Source organism: Pleurodeles waltl, chromosome 4_1 (genome assembly GCF_031143425.1).
Source record: "Pleurodeles waltl isolate 20211129_DDA chromosome 4_1, aPleWal1.hap1.20221129, whole genome shotgun sequence".
NCBI lineage: Eukaryota > Metazoa > Chordata > Amphibia > Caudata > Salamandridae > Pleurodeles > Pleurodeles waltl.
Genome location: NC_090442.1, coordinates 104,363,929 through 104,380,173, shown reverse-complemented (window position 1 = coordinate 104,380,173; position 16,245 = coordinate 104,363,929).

Here is a 16,245-nt window from a genome sequence, read left to right as displayed (position 1 = left end):
AGAAAATCTCCATTATTTGTTGGGAAGGTTGAGAAAATAATATTTTCACATACAAAAGATATTGCAAGAGTCTCAGACTGAATCTAACAGCGCAAAAACATATGTGTTAATGTATGAAAGTCAAGGAGCCAGTAACACTGGAACAGATAGTAAAAACACTTTTTCTTGAGAACATGAAGAATATTAAAGCAAAAGTGGCATTGTTTATGAAGAAAATTAGGAGTTTCTTGAATACAAAATGGTGGCCGCAGTATTCTCCACAGAGTATTCAATCCATTAAATAAATATAGAGAAGGGCATGTTTGTAGAAGAAAACTGACCTGCAGGTAGCAGAAACGTTATTAGTGGTTTTCCTTACATTCCAATGAAGTTTCTGTCCCTTCTGAAAAGAAAAACGGACGATTTTCTCCTGTGACCATGCCGGTGCTGACAGAGGTGCAGCCATCTTGAATCAGCGCCAAGCCACGCTAACTTTGTAATTCTTGACATGTAAATAGTTTTGGAAATATTTTGTCATTTTAATTTATCCATTGTTAGACCTGACATCCAGGATGTGGCCTTACCCCAAACATTTTGCCTTCTACTGTCTTGTTTTCTGAATTAACTTTTGTTGGCATTAGGACTTTACCACTGCAAATCAGTGCTTAAATTTAAATCTTTGTGCACCTTAAACATGGGAAAATGGGCTCTCACCTGATTGGCAAAATTAATGTAATTGTAACTCTCCAGTAAAATGGTACTACATGCACTGAGCATGTCAAATAAATTATACTAGTGGGCCTGGATCACTCACTAAAGTAGCACTTCAGTCAGTCAATCACTCAACAAAGCTTAACTCAATTAGACATAGGTAGTCATAAAAGCACATTTAATAAAGCAGTTTACTTTAAAATACAGTTTAAAAGAGACTAATAACAAAACAATCTGTCTATAATTAAAAGAACAACAATATACACAGTTACATGGCAGATTTTAAAGCATATCTAACAGAATTACAGATTTTAGGGTTGGATAACATTCTTAAAAAACTAAGGTGCTTTTTTACATATAAAAAACAAAATCCATATTTTTTTAACAATGAGTAACAAATACAGACACTTAAAAGGTTTATAAAACTACTAGAAAAAGAAAACAAATTAGGGGGACATGGTGGCTAGCTAAGATGCCGGCTGTGAGCCCCACATCTCTCCAGTGTTACAGCATGAAAACACTGTGGCCCTGATTTATGTGGGCCTTGCGCCATTCCAACGCCACATTAGCGTAATTTTTTTATGCTAATGTGGCCAAAAACGCCGTACCATATTCACAAAGTGGTACAATGCAAGCATTTGTAACTCCTTGCATCACATTATGCCTGCGTCAGGCATAATGTATGCTAGAGGGGCGTTTGGGCGCTAATGGGGTGGCGTAAAATGGTGCAAGGAAATCTATGAGATTTCTTTGGTCATTTTTATTGGCTAAGAGCAGGCATTAAAAAGAGGCTCCATTTGTGTTTAATGGGCCTTTGGTTGCTTGCCAGGGATTAGTGTCATCATTTATATGCTAATCTTGCAAAGAGCTGGACTAGTATAAAAAATTATGACGTTAGTCCTCCTGACTACTGCCATGCTGCACCGTATTTTAAATATGGCGCACACATGGTGGTGTTAGGGGGCACTAAGGGGCACACAGAAAGTGGAGTTGCTCTTGGTGCAGTGCCACTTTTCATAAATCTGCCCCTATACTGGTTTTAAGTATGCTTACCTCATGGAACTCCAGGAGCATACCACTCTGATCAAAACCAGCCTACAGACGCTAGGTGGTCTGGATCAAAGTATCGATGCAGAGCAGTTACTGAGAGGTCATTGGAGGGGCAGATGGCAGCAGCTGGGCACCATGATTGTGGACGGCACAGGGACTTTGAAGTGATAGTTGCACTGCTGCATGGGCCAGATTCCGAGGCCTCATCAGCAGCATTAGCACCAGCTGGTGCCTGTGAGCATTCCTGTCTGCTGGTGCAGATGCCTTGAGGGAGAGGAACCATACCCCAGGAGACCTACTTGAAGGGCAGCATTGGGTGCCAAAGCAAAGTCCTTGGATGCGCTCACTTTTTGGGCTTCAGCCGCATCAATCCCCAACAAAAAGGCAGTGCACCATGGTGAGTCAGGCCAAGTGGGGACTACAGCAAATTTGACAGAATCCCAAGGCAAAAAGAGTAGATATACTTTAAGAAACACACAGATTGGCTTGCGACTGTCTCAAATCAAGGGGAAAGACAGTGCTCACAGTGAGCAGGACAGAATAATAGCTTAATCTTCTGCTGACATGACTGTCTACATCTCAGGGGAGAACAGGTGCGTATAATCTACAGAGCCAAAAGGGACTCAGTTACATTTGGGGAAGAGTGAAAGTTAGGCCCTCATTTGGGATCCTTTTTTAAGGTTCAGGCGAAGAGTCACAGGGGAGAAGGGTGGTGCATCCTAATCCAGATCAACTAGAACTGACCCCGACACAACTAATATGGAAACAGAAGAAGATGCCCCAAACAAGAATACACAGCTAGTGCTTACCAATAGGTTTTAAGCCCTTAATCAAGACCTTCCAGAGAGTAACAGAGAAGGGGATAACATGTCATAATCACAAGTGTCACCCCTTTGGGAGGGAGACAAAAAACAGGAAAATGTAGGGCAGCCTGGTATAGCACCTCTGTTATTGAATTTGATGTAGGAGATTAATCACAAGTTTGCTATTTCAGAGGAAAATCAAGCTAAAATTCAAGTTGCTTGTGACAGTTTAGAACTTAAAATGATGGACCTCACAGAGAGACTGTGTTATATGGCAGCTTCTTTGGAACCATTAAATAAGAAGGTATATATCAATCATAGAGAGATCAAGAGTTTGAGGATGGGGGAAACAACTCTGGGAAAAGCTAGAATCTCTAGAAAATAACTCTAGAAGAAGAGTGCTAAATATCCCACAAGGAGCGGGGCGTACCTGAAAGAGTTTGTGACAAACCTGATTAGGGAGTGCATCTACTCAGTATCTCAGTACTCAGTAGATCTAAAGAAACATGAGTCCAATATACAGGTAATCCATCGGAACACTTCAAAAGAAGCCCCAACAAGAAGAAACCAAGGTAGATGATAGTTAACTTTAAAACCTATTCACTAAAAGAACATATTCTATCTGAAGCCTTAAAAGCCACTAGTTTCAATAAAGGTGAACTGACATTCTGCATTAGATCATATTTCTCTAGAACGACCCAGGGCAGGCAAAGAGAGCTGGGGAAACACATTCTTGAACTCCGATCTTTAGATGCCGCAGTTCAAATGAAATTTCCAGCTACTTTGAGGAGAAAGGTGAATAACAAGATGCATAATATTAAAGATCCAGTGGTTGTTGAAAGTTTAATTCAACAGTTAAGTGCAAAATAAGAGTAGACACCATAGAACCGAGGCTCAAGGGTACTAGGAGTTATCCATTTAAGGATGCCTGGAGGGTTGCTCAAGGAGGGTGGGTGGACGGGGCAATTTGGAGGGGGCCCAAAGAAAAGGGCCACTTTAAATACTTTTAACACTTTGTATGAAGCATATAGGAGAAAAAAAAAAAAAATTCATATTTTTTGACAACAGATGCCTCAAACTGACAGATTAAACTATAAACTAAATCTAAGGGTCCTAACATGGAACATAAACAGGCTGAGAGTAGTTGGTAGAAGGATGAGAATTTTTACAATTCCTATAACATTCAGATAGTGATGTTATAATAATCCGGGAAACACATTTACTCCGAGAAGAGTGGGACAAAATAAATAAGGGGCAACAATGGATCAGCCAGTTAGCATGAACTAATCAGAAATGCAATATGAAGGGGGTAGCTATTTTGCTGAAACATTTGGTGCAAGGAAAAATGATAAACTATGTGTCTGATCCAGGAGGGAGATGGGTGATAGCAAATTTTAAAATCTACAAAGTGGGATACCCTTTGGTGGGATATTACAGCCTAAATATTGATGACCAGAAAAGACTTCAGGAACTATGCAGTCATGTAGTGGACAGTAAGAATCATATAGTGATGGGCAGAGATTTCAAATCATTGCTATATCCTACTTTGGATAAATCCACAACTAGGTCAGTAGTAAAGTCTGGGCCCGGGTGCCGAACTATGCTCTGCTGGTGGAGTTTTCAGAATTCAAGCACTTTGCCGATTAGCACAGAGTTCCCAAATTCACCCATCTGATGCAAAGCACAGTTTTGTTTTCCATTTGCATGCGCAAGATTTTTGTTTTTGAGGCTCAATCGCAAATGCCACAATACTTTCAGGCCACTAACGAGTGCTTGCGTGATTTCGCGCCCACTCATGTGGCTTTCACCCGTGGTGATGGCAAAAAACAAGATTGCAACTGGTACTACAATATTAACAAAATAAATTATCAGAACGACAAATTTTGATATAAGCGATTGACCTTAAGAGATCAGGTATTAATTCTCTCTATTGACACAATATAGGGAGATTATTTAATTGGATCAGTTCACAATTAAGCATTGGTTTTTCACACAATAATCTTTTTAGAAAAGAGTTTTATTAAAAGAGCTTTATAATTTTGAGATCTTCACTGAGGCTTTAAATGACATAGAGGTTTGGTGTTTTTTATAAATTATGAGTGGCAAAATCTTTGTAGGTTGTTTGTAATCACGGTTCTCCCTTTTGGTTTTGTAATTATCGAGTCACATTGCATGTCAATGGGTGATGGAAATGTGATATATAATTTGTACGTGTATTACAGAATATATGTTGGACACTGTTTGTTGTAGAAAGTCCTGAAGAAGTCGAGGGGTAATCCCCAGATGAAACATGTGTTAACTTGGACGGGAGCAATTTGACTTGGATGGGAGCAATTTTGGACCAAAGAATTTCTCAAAAAGAATTAAGAAGAATATGAGTCAAATATTGGAGCATGGTTGAATTAAGGACTTTGTAAAATATAATGCTATACTGATTATTACAGCATTCTAGGTTTATACGTGTGCCTTTCATATATATGGCAAAAAACAATGCAGCCTGCAATAGTGAATGTACTTTGAGTACATTTTCTACTTGAGATACAGCTAAATGTAGGTTTAGGGTGCATTTTGTTCTCAAATTGAACCCTTCAAGATATTTATTAGTTCGAGAAGCCTTTTAAAAAAAAAAAAATCTAACAGTAAGGAATGACTCTAACATTTAGTTCCTGTCCAGCAGGTTCCTTCCTGTGCTTTATCCGTCTTTAAGTCACTTTTCACTTTGAGTTTGAAGTGAGAGCATCGCTCTTTTTGTCTCCTGGATATGTATCTTTAGATTTAAGGACTTTTTTTGTAATATCAAATAAGTAAGCCTAGAAACTTTGTATAAGGGTGTTGTTTGTTTTATGGGGCATTCACCAGTATTTCTTTGTACTTTTATTTGATTTTTACATTTTATTGAGGTGGGTGGCCTGGAGCTTATGCAGGGGCTTAGTTATATATCTGCATTTCATTTTTCATCTTTTTCAAAGGACATGTGTTGCACAGTTCAGTACCTTTTCTCCTTGTTTGTTGCATTTGCAATATTCATTTATTTTACTATGTGCCGAGACTTCTAACAGGCCTTTTAGCCAGCAAGCCAAGTACTAGTAGTCATCATGAGTACATGAAATAAATGTTTTTAAAACTTCTTTAAGGGCTGGGATGGCATTGAATTACATTATAAATGTGGGCTATTGTTTGCATTTCATTTTGTTTTATGCAAAAAGTGTGTATGTGGGGTTAATATTTGATGGCATAGGAGGATGGGTGTTGTCAACTTTTCATAGCTCAGTTAATTTTTGTGTTTTGCACTGCTGAATTATAGTTAGTGTTACAACCATGTATCCTTTTTCTGGTCAGCAACCATTGGTCTTTGTTCTCCATGCCATGTGGACAGGAGCCATTTTTGCAGTCGGTGTCCATAGGACTGAAGTATTCTTTGTTCCTCTATGCCTCCTACCTCACAATTGTTGTTTGACCATGTGGCTGGCGGACATCTTGTGCATCCAGCCAGTGTGTGTTTGCCATAGGCTTGCATGTGTTCTTTGGCTTTGTGAATCCAACCAGTGTGCCTTTTCCATAGGCTTGCATGGATGCATGTGACATCAGTTTAATAATATGCTTGGGGATCATTGTGGTAAATGTATACTAAGAAGATGATTTTGATGAACAGTGCTTAGGTTATTGCATTTTTTTTTACTTTTTTTGCACCTCTTTGCCTCACAATAGGTTTGTTTCTTCTTGTATTCCCATATAAACATCAGCAATTATTGATTATTTTTTAAATTTATTCTTTAATTGTGATTTTTTTTTTTTATTATAATTTTTTTATAATTTCAAATGTATATTTTATTTTGTACTTTTATTTTAGATTTTTTTTTTTTTATTATATTTTTAGATTTTTGTTTGCATTTTGCCTTGATCCACCCATCCATACATCTACCCATCCATCCCTTCATCCATCCATTCATCCATCCACCCTTCCATCCATCATAGGGGCAGAGCCACGCTACAGCATTCAATTTCTTTAGGTATAATTCCATTTCCCCCTGGACACCCTGGCTGTGGTGCACTGCTGGCACATCAGCAGCATCATTCATTATTTCAATTATTATTTCATTTCCTCTTGACAATAGGTTTTTTTCAAAGATTATTCCATTTTCCCATGTACCTCTCTGACTCCCACAGGTGTCTATTTTAGAAAAGATAGAGATAAAGAAAAGAGCTATATCTGTATGTTGTGCTGCCGTTTTGAAATGAAATAATTGTATGGTATGATGGTGTGGTTTGATTTTACAATGTTTGGATACATTTTATTTGTTATTTATTAACTAGGTAACCAACCACACTTATGTTGCATTTGTCTGTACTATTTGATGTAAACCTGCAACAATGCCACATTTCACTGCCTAGGTGTTTTTCTTACTTGGTTGCTTTTAGGTGCATACGAGAATACACAATACATCACCCACAGTACTGCCAAACAGAATGCATGAACAGTGACTTCAGGCCTTCAATATCTTTCCTTTCTACAGCTTAGTCCCTCTGCCAAATGAGAGCTTTACGATGGCCCCAAAGAAAGTTGCTCCAAAGAAAGTGGTCAGTGAAAAGAAGCAGCTTTCCACCAGACGCGTGCCAACCACAACCTTTTTTGGGAGTGGTGTGCCTTCCGAATCGGCATCCAGGGAGGAACCTGAAAGCAGCACAACCGCATTAACAGGACCACCCTAACATAAGTCCACGACTATGTCTGTAAGTGAGACAGTGAATCATGGCAACACCGATAAGCAGTGACTTTGAATTGGATTTGTCCTTTTTTGCAAAGTAGCACCTAATCATTTCTGGAAACAAAGCAAAGTGAACAGAAGCCACAGAGGCAAGGGAAAGTACTAAGTTCCTGAATGCTTAGTATCATGAAAGGGGATGATGAGGAGAATGACAAATTGTGGAAACTGGCACAGCGGAGTCCAACATTATTCAACCTGCATTGAGGGATGTGGCTTAGATAGTAGCACCATCTCCCACATTTGTAAAGCCCTAGCTGAGACCTACACCAATCCCTACCTCAGTAAAAGTATGCACTGCAGAGAGGCAATCAACGACACACCCACCTGTCTCCAGTTCTTCTTCAGGCATTGGCCCACTAAGAAAGTACTTCCCCTCATTTTGGGATTTTTTGGGAATTAACAATCAGGAGGAGAACATTGTAATACGCTCCATTTCCCATGTGAGTGTTTGTAGAGGTAAGCGTGTTTGTCATTATGGTACAGGAAGCCAAATGACCCATTTGGAAAAACATCACGCAATCAGTGGAAAGAGCAGCCTAAAAAAATTGCTGAACGTGGATGTGGCGGTGAAGGTGAGAGCCGAGAAACATCAGTTACGACTAGTCCACTCACAGTGGGAGGTGAGGAAGAGGTGACATCCTCTATCAAAGCGGCCCTGTGCCTAGCAGTGCACCAGAATCACCTGTCCCAGGAACCTCACAATGCTAGAAGAAGACTCAGAGTCAGATGGAAACACCACGTCATACAGTGACTGACCCATTGAGTTTACCACCACCTACTTTTCTAAAGTCACCTGCCTTAGTGTCCCAAGAAAAGAGGAAAATGAGGCTACTATTGCAGGCATGTTGAGGCTGGAGGGGCCCTATGATAGGAACCACCCAACTGCACATTTGTACAATGAGAAACTGGCAAAAAAAAATTGCGCTGGACCTCATCCCTTATCCTTTTGTGGAAGGAGTGGTATTGTTAACATCTGTGGCAGCCAACTGCCCAAAATGGATGGGTCCATGTTGGACCTATTTTGCCAGAGTTGCTGTTCCAGTGCTGCATCACAATATGCTGCAATCGGTTGGACAACCTTTGTAGCAAAGTGTAGTCCACACTATCCACTGGACGACAGACATGTGGACAAGTTGTCAGGTGACTGATTACATGTGCATCACGGAGCACTTGATCTCTTTTGCGGGGGTAAAGCAAAAGCTATCTACAAATCTTGAACCTAAAGAAAGTTTCAGGAGTATTGAGCGGCATGCAACAACAGCCATGTTCATCATGGAGAACTTACATACAGCTGTAAACATCTTGGATTAATTAAACAACAAGGTATTTGTCTAAGCCCCATTTGTCCGCATCCATAATCATAGCTTTCCCAATTGCATCCAGTCCACTTTAAATGACATAGTCAATGATCTGTCTGTACTGCTCAAACAGATGTTTCAACATATGATAGGTTGAGTTCCAGCGTGTTGGCACCTTCTGTATCAGGGCTTTAATTGGTACTCTGTTAGCACACTGAATAATCAATAACTGCTTGTGGGTTTAAAAAAAAATGGCTATAATAGTGCAGATTCTTCTGAAGGTGGTCGGCATGTTGGTAACTATGGGGGTCATTACAACATTCATGGTAAAAGCTGCTTACCGCTGTGCAGAAGACCGCCAACACACCGCCGCGGCCGCGGAATTCCGCCACAGCTATTACGACCCACATCCCGAAATCCGACAAAATTCAGACCCCCACACAAGTCCGCCACACCAAAGGTCAGTGATAAACTGGCGAAAATGAAACCTCCACCGTCACGCCAACAGAAATAGGCCCATGCTATCACGACCCACGAATCCACGCAGCGGTCTTTCAACCGTGGTATTCCTTTGGCGGTACACACCGCCGCGCTCAAAATACACACATTCTTACAAAACACAGCCACATTGGACAATTCAAAATACACACACCTGATACACATACACACACCACTCCCACACACCCAATACAATATGAAACACACACCCACATCACCCACAAACCCCTACGACCAAAAATTCAGAAAGAAGGCCAGAGAGAGACACCACCATCCACAAACTAGCAGCCACAGGCACACAACACCATCACCCACACTACTTACACACACAAAACACCACACACCACTACATATCACCACACTTATCACCACATACACAACCCCACACATCACCTACACCACCCCATGGCACGGCAAAGACACCCCAGGTTCTCTGAGAAGGAGCTTAGGGTCATGGTGGAGGAAATCGTACGGGTAGAGCCACAGCTATTTGGATCACAGGTGCAGCACACCTCCATAGCTAGGAAGATGGAGCTATGGCGAATAATTGTCAACAGGGTCAACACCACGGGACAGCACCCAAGAAATCGGGACGACATCAGGAAGAGGTGGAACGACCTACGGGGGAAGGTGCGCTCCGTGGTCTCAAGACACAACATCGCGGTACAGCGGACTGACGGCGGACCCCCACCTCCTCCCCCACAACTAACAACATGGGAGGAGCAGGTCTTGACTATTCTGCATCCTGAGGGCCTCGCAGGAGTCGGTGGAGGAATGGACTCTGGTAAGTCAAATCTTAACTATCATATCCCCCACCCTACCTGCATGTTATCACAGAGCCCCACCCTCGCCCCCTCCCCTATCACTCCAACTCCTCACAAATGTACTAATAACACAAACCACCCATCCCAACACCAACCCCTGCATGACACAACAAAGCATGGACACCCATCACTAAAGCATGCCCAGTGCACATACCCATAACAACCCCCTCAACCATCATTACACAAGCCCCCACACAGCAATGCTAGCACTGGGATACACGCTCACCTACCCATTGCCCACCATGACACACACAGATGCAATAATCATGCTTTTATACCCCTGCAGGACCACTACCCAACGTCATCAGACAGGAGGGTCCAGACATCTCCACCCCACCCACAGAAGAGGCCCACAGTGATGACAGCAGCTTTGTCCAACTGGATCCAGATGACCAGCCCGGACCATCGTGGGCCTCGGGACAGTCGGTTCCCCACACCCAGTCACAGGCCACCACAGACCTTCCACCCTCTGGTAACACCAGCACAGCACCCACCCCCGCCAAGAAATGAGACCACCCTGATTGCCATTCTACTGTCCCACTTTGTAACCCGGTCCATATTGGAACTGCCCCAGCTCCACTTCCTATGCCCATATAGGCAATGCACCTGTGAGACTAATAGACTGGACTCTGCCATGGACATATCTCCACCATCACCCCTCACCATTTTACAACCCCCCCTCCAATATTGAGCACTTCAATAAACACCCTTGAACCACAAAACAATCTGGAGTCAGTCTATGATTTCGAAAATGTGTATTAGCAATGACAGTGAAAAAATGTGTTTTCAAATGTAATGTCAACATACCTATGTCACACATCTCAAGTTCATGAGGAATCTAAGCAAATGACACACGTTGTAAACCACACCTGTGAAACCGTAAGGGAAATGTACAACTCAGTTACCATATACTGGGTGAAATCGACAGACAGAATAGAGGTAGAAGTGTGAAAGTACTTGTAGTAGGCAGGAATGTGTTCTCACCTGTGTGTCACTGGAAATATTGCTGGATAACTGAGTCGCTGTTGTCAATGTCTTCTTCCTCTGCTTCCTCCTCATCACTGTCCACAGGCTCCACAGCTGCCACAACACTGTCATCTGGGCCATCCTCCTGCAGAAAAGGCACCTGTCGTTGCAAAGCCAAGTTGTGAAGCATACAGCACGCCACGATGATCTGGCACACCTTCCTTGGTGAGTAGAATAGGGAACCACCTGTCATATGGAGGCACCTGAACCTGGCCTTCAGGAGGCCGGAGGTGCGTTCAATCACCCTCCTAGTCCGCCCATGGGCCTCATTGTAGCGTTCCTCTGCCCTGGTCCTGGGATTCCTCACTGGGGTCAGTAGCCATGACAGGTTGGGGTAACCAGAGTCCCCTAATAGCCACACATGGTGCCTCTGGAGTTGACCCATCACATAAAGGATGCTGCTATTCCGCAGGATGTAGGCGTCATGGACAGAGCCAGGGAACATAGCATTTACCTGGGAGATGTACTGGTCTGGCAAACATACCATCTGTACATTCATCGAATGATAACTCTTCCGGTTCCTGTACACCTGTTCACTCCTGTGGGGGGGGGGGACCAGAGCTACATGGGCCCCATCAATGGCACCTATGATGTTGGGGATATGTCCAAGGGCATAGAAGTCACCTTTAACTGTAGGCAAATCCTCTACCTGAGGGTAAATGATGTAGCTCCGCATGTGTTTCAGCAGGGCAGACAACACTCTGGACAACAAGTTGGAAAACATAGGCTGGGACATCCCTGATGCCATGGCCACTGTTGTTTGAAATGACCCACTTGCAAGGAAATGGAGCGCTGATAGCACCTGCACTTGAGGGGGGATCCCTGTGGGTCTGGCTCCAACTGGGCACACAGTTCCTGGATTGTGGCACGGTCAAACCTGTAAGTGATGATCAAATGTCTTTCCTCCATAGTCGACAGGTCCACCAGCGGTCGGTACACCGGAGGATTCTGCCATCTCCTCACATGTCCCAGCGGACGGTGCCTAGGAATGACAACAGCGACCACAGAGTCAAACAACTCAGAGGTATGTACCCACAGTCTACACAGAACACCATTCATACACAAAATCTGGCCTGTATTTGTGTTGCGCGACAAGGCCTAGGTCTGTGTGACCCAGTTGGTAACTCGGCCATGTGGGCCCCTGAAATGGCGGCTGTCTGACCTCTAAATTGGGACAGTGGGATGTGACGTAACTGCGCTGGCGTTGTACACCGTCGCGGTAGGCGGTCGAAGACCGCGGCGCAATGCTGCATTGGTTAACATTGGACCCTATGGGCCCCAGGAGCCAATGACGATGTACGCCGGCGGTGATGGTACGCACCGCCGTGGACGTGACTGCCATTTTCTATCTGTTCAATCACTCGATACCTGATCTTCGACAGGAGAGGACCTACACTGCAGGTGCTGCTGTGACCTCGGTCTGGAAGAGACAATGGCTCGTGCGTCTGGGGAAAGGCCCCCTGCCTTCACTGCAGAGGAGTTGGAGAAGCTCGTGGATGAGGTCCTCCCCCAGTACACGCTACTCTATGGTCCTCCAGACCAACAGGTAAGTACACAGGGAGAACGTTGTATGGGCTATGCCTGTGTGAAGAGGGCTGGTTGTAAGAATGAAGGGGGCACAGTTCTGCGTGCATGAAGGACTGTGAATGCATGTGCCACATGGCAAGGGTAGGGATGTGGGCCACTCACTTCGACGGTGCAGTTGGTAATGACTTTTCTTCTTCACCTGTACATGTCATGTAGGTCAGCGCCCACCAGAAGAAGGATATTTGGCGTGCCATCACCAAGGACGTCCGGACCCTGGGGGTCCACCACAGACAGAGCACCCACTGCCGGAAAAGATGGGAGGACATTCGCCGCTGGAGCAAGAAGACGGTGGAGGCTCAGCTGGGGATGGCCTCCCAACGTGGGAGGGCTGCCCGTCGAACCATGACCCCCCTGATGTTCCGGATCCTGGAGGTGGCCTACTCTGAGTTCGATGGGCACTTGAGGGCATCACAGCAGACACAAGGGGGTGAGTACAACATCATTCAGTGGACTTTGCGCGCAGTGAAGGTGTCTGGGTGGGGGAGGAGGGCTGTGGGTTTCACTAGGCCAGGGCAAGTTCCGTAGGCTAGGCCCCTCCGTAATGCAGGCCATGTGGCACCCCACCCCACCTCTGTAGAGTGCCAAGTACAGGTATACATGCCCCTGTGTGATCTATGTGTGCAGATGTCGACCATAGCCATGTAGGCCATATCCCAGGAATTGCATCTGTAGAGCCCAACAGCGCGACGTAGTGCAGGGGGCTGCTGTGTCTGTATTGTCCGCCAACGGTAGCGGTAAGCCATGCACTCAACCTGTCTTTCTTCTGTCGTCCCCCCCTTTTTGTGGTCTTCCTGTTCTTGTGTGCATCAGCATCATCAGGCGGAGTTACAGTGGCACAGGAGCACGAGGGAGCTGCATCCCACATGGCCATGGAGGGCCACACCACGGACTCGGAATACACCAGTGGGACGGAGGGCGAGAGGAGCTTCACGGCAGGGACAGGAACAGCAAACAGCGACACGGACTCGTCCTCCGATGGGAGCTCCCTTGTTGTGGCGGCAAAATCTGTGCCCCCCACTTCTACAGGTACAGCCGCCACCCCCGTACCAGTACCGCCCTCCCAGCAGCCCCTCAGCCTTCGCCCCGTGCCCGCTCACCCAGGAGGGTAGGCATCACCTTCGCCCCAGGCACCTCAGCCCCTGCCCCTGTCACCTCTGCTGCCCTCAGTGAGGAGGCCATTGACCTCCTCAGGTCCCTCACTGTTGGGCAGTCCACCATTTTGAATGCCATCCAGGGTGTAGAAAGGGAATTGCAACACACAAATGCATTCCTGGAGGGCATTCATTCTGGTCAGGGTGCCCTTCATCAAACCCTGCAAACTCTGGCCTAAGCACTGATGGCAGCCATTGTCCCTGTGTCTAGCCTCCCCCCTCCAACTTCCTCCACCCAGACCCAATCCCCTGTACCCCAGCCTATCCCAATCACACCATCAGACCAGCCTGCACACACCTCACCACACAAGGTAAGCTCAGGCAAACAGAAGCACCACACATCCCACAGGCACTCACGCAAGCATCACACACATACAGACACACCAACATCCACTGCCTCCACTGTGTCCCCCTCCTCGTCGTCTCCCTCCTCCCTCCCAGTCTCGTCTACACTCTCACGTGCATGCACTACATCTACAGCCACTACATCCCGCACCAGCACACCCACCACCACACCCCGCTCACGTGTACTCACCACCCCCACTACCATTTACACGTCCCCTGTGTCCTCTCCCAGTGTGTCTGTGACGCCCCCTCCGAAGATACACAAACGCAGGCACACACCCACCCAACAGCCATCCACCTCACGACAGCCTCCAGCGCATGAACCTTCACCCAAAGTCACCAAACGTACACCTCCTACAACCATTACCTCTTCCTCCACTCCCAAACCCCCTCCAGCTACCCATCCCAGTGTTCCTAAGAAACTTTTCCTGGCCAACCTTGACCTCTTTCCCACCCCCCCCTCCAACTCATTGGTCCCATACTAGCACGTCAGCCAAAAAATCGTCGGGACCAGTGGTGCCTGTTACAGGTATGTGGAGTGCACCGGCCACTAGGCCAGCCAGTGTGGCACGGAGCCACAGCACAGCCAGCCCCCCCCCCCCTGTGAAGCACCAGAAGTTGGACGGTGCCCGGCGGGAGAGGGGGAAGACTCCAGCCAGCAAAGCCGCTTACAAGGGTCCCGGGGGTAGTGTCGACTCAGCTGTGACTCCTCCCAAGGTGGGGAAGGGGCAGAAGAAATCTCCAAAGTCTGGGAGGAGCAGCACGGCAGAGAAGACCGCCATCATCCCTGCTGCCCAGGAGGCCACCGCCAGCCCAATCGTCACTGGCCAGGAGGCCAGCCCAATCGCCACTGGCCAGGAGGCCACCGCCAGAGTCACTGCCCAGGAGGCCAGTCCAATCGTCACTGGCCAGGAGGCCACTGCCAGAGTCACTGCCCAGGCAGCCAGCCCAATCGTCACTGGCCAGGAGGGCCCCGCAAGCCACAGCCCAGCTGACCCATGAAGGACCGCCAGCCACAGGCCTGCTGGCAATGAAGGACCGCCTTGGCAAGCACCGCTGAACAGGCTAGGGACCGCTGAACAAGGCAAAGGCCGTCATGGCAAGCACCTCTGAACAGGGCAAGCACCGCTGAACAAGGCAAAGACCGCCATGGAATGCACCGCTGAACAGGGCAAGCACCGCTGAACAGGTCAGAAACTGCCAACTCAAGCACCGCTGAACAGGGCAAAGACCGCCATGGAATGCTCCGCTGAACAGGGCAAGCACCGCTGAACAGGTCAGAAACTGCCAACTCAAGCACCGCTGAACAGGGCAAAGACCGCCAAGGCGAGCACCGCTAGCCCATTAGCAGCAGGGGCAGTGATACAACTGGGACCGTCACGTGGTGAGTGCTGCACTCTGGGCACCAGTCCCCCTCCAGAACCAGTGGAGACATGCATCCACTCCGTCTGTCCTGCACAGGATGAAGCACTCTGGGCACCAGTCCCCCTCCAAAACCAGTGGAGACATGCATCCACTACGTCTGTCCTTGGCAGGATGAAGCACTCTGGGCACCAGTCCTCCTTCAGAACCAGTGGAGACATGCATCTACTCCGTCTGTCCTTGACAGGATGAAGCACTCTGGGCACCAGTCCCCCTCCAGAACCAGTGGAGACTGTTATCCAATTGAGAGATTGTGGCTTTGCACTCCCCAGGATGGTACAGTGGGCAAACCACCCACTGTAGAGACTTGAGAGACTGTGGCTTTGCACTCCCCAGGATGGTACAGTGGGCAACCCACCCACTGTAGAGACTTGAGAGACTGTGGCTTTGCACTCCCTAGGATGGTACAGTGGGCATACCACCCACTGTAGAGACTTGAGAGACTGTGGCTTTGCACTCCCCAGGATGGTACAGTGGGCAACCCACCCACTGTAGAGACTTGAGAGACTGTGGCTTTGCACTCCCCAGGATGGTAGAGTGGGGAACCCACCCATTTTAGAGACTTGAGAGACTGTGGCTTTGCACTCCCCAGGATGGTACAGTGGGCAAACCACCCACTCTAGTGACTTGAGAAACTGTGGCTTTGCACTCCCCAGGATACATCAATGGTTATGGAGCCCCCTCGTGGATCTGGTGTGGTGCACTCATCCGGCTGAGGTGCCCCCCCCTTCCCTTCCCCCTGAGGTGCCTGTTGTATTTCTATCTGATGCTCCTGCAGTGTTCTC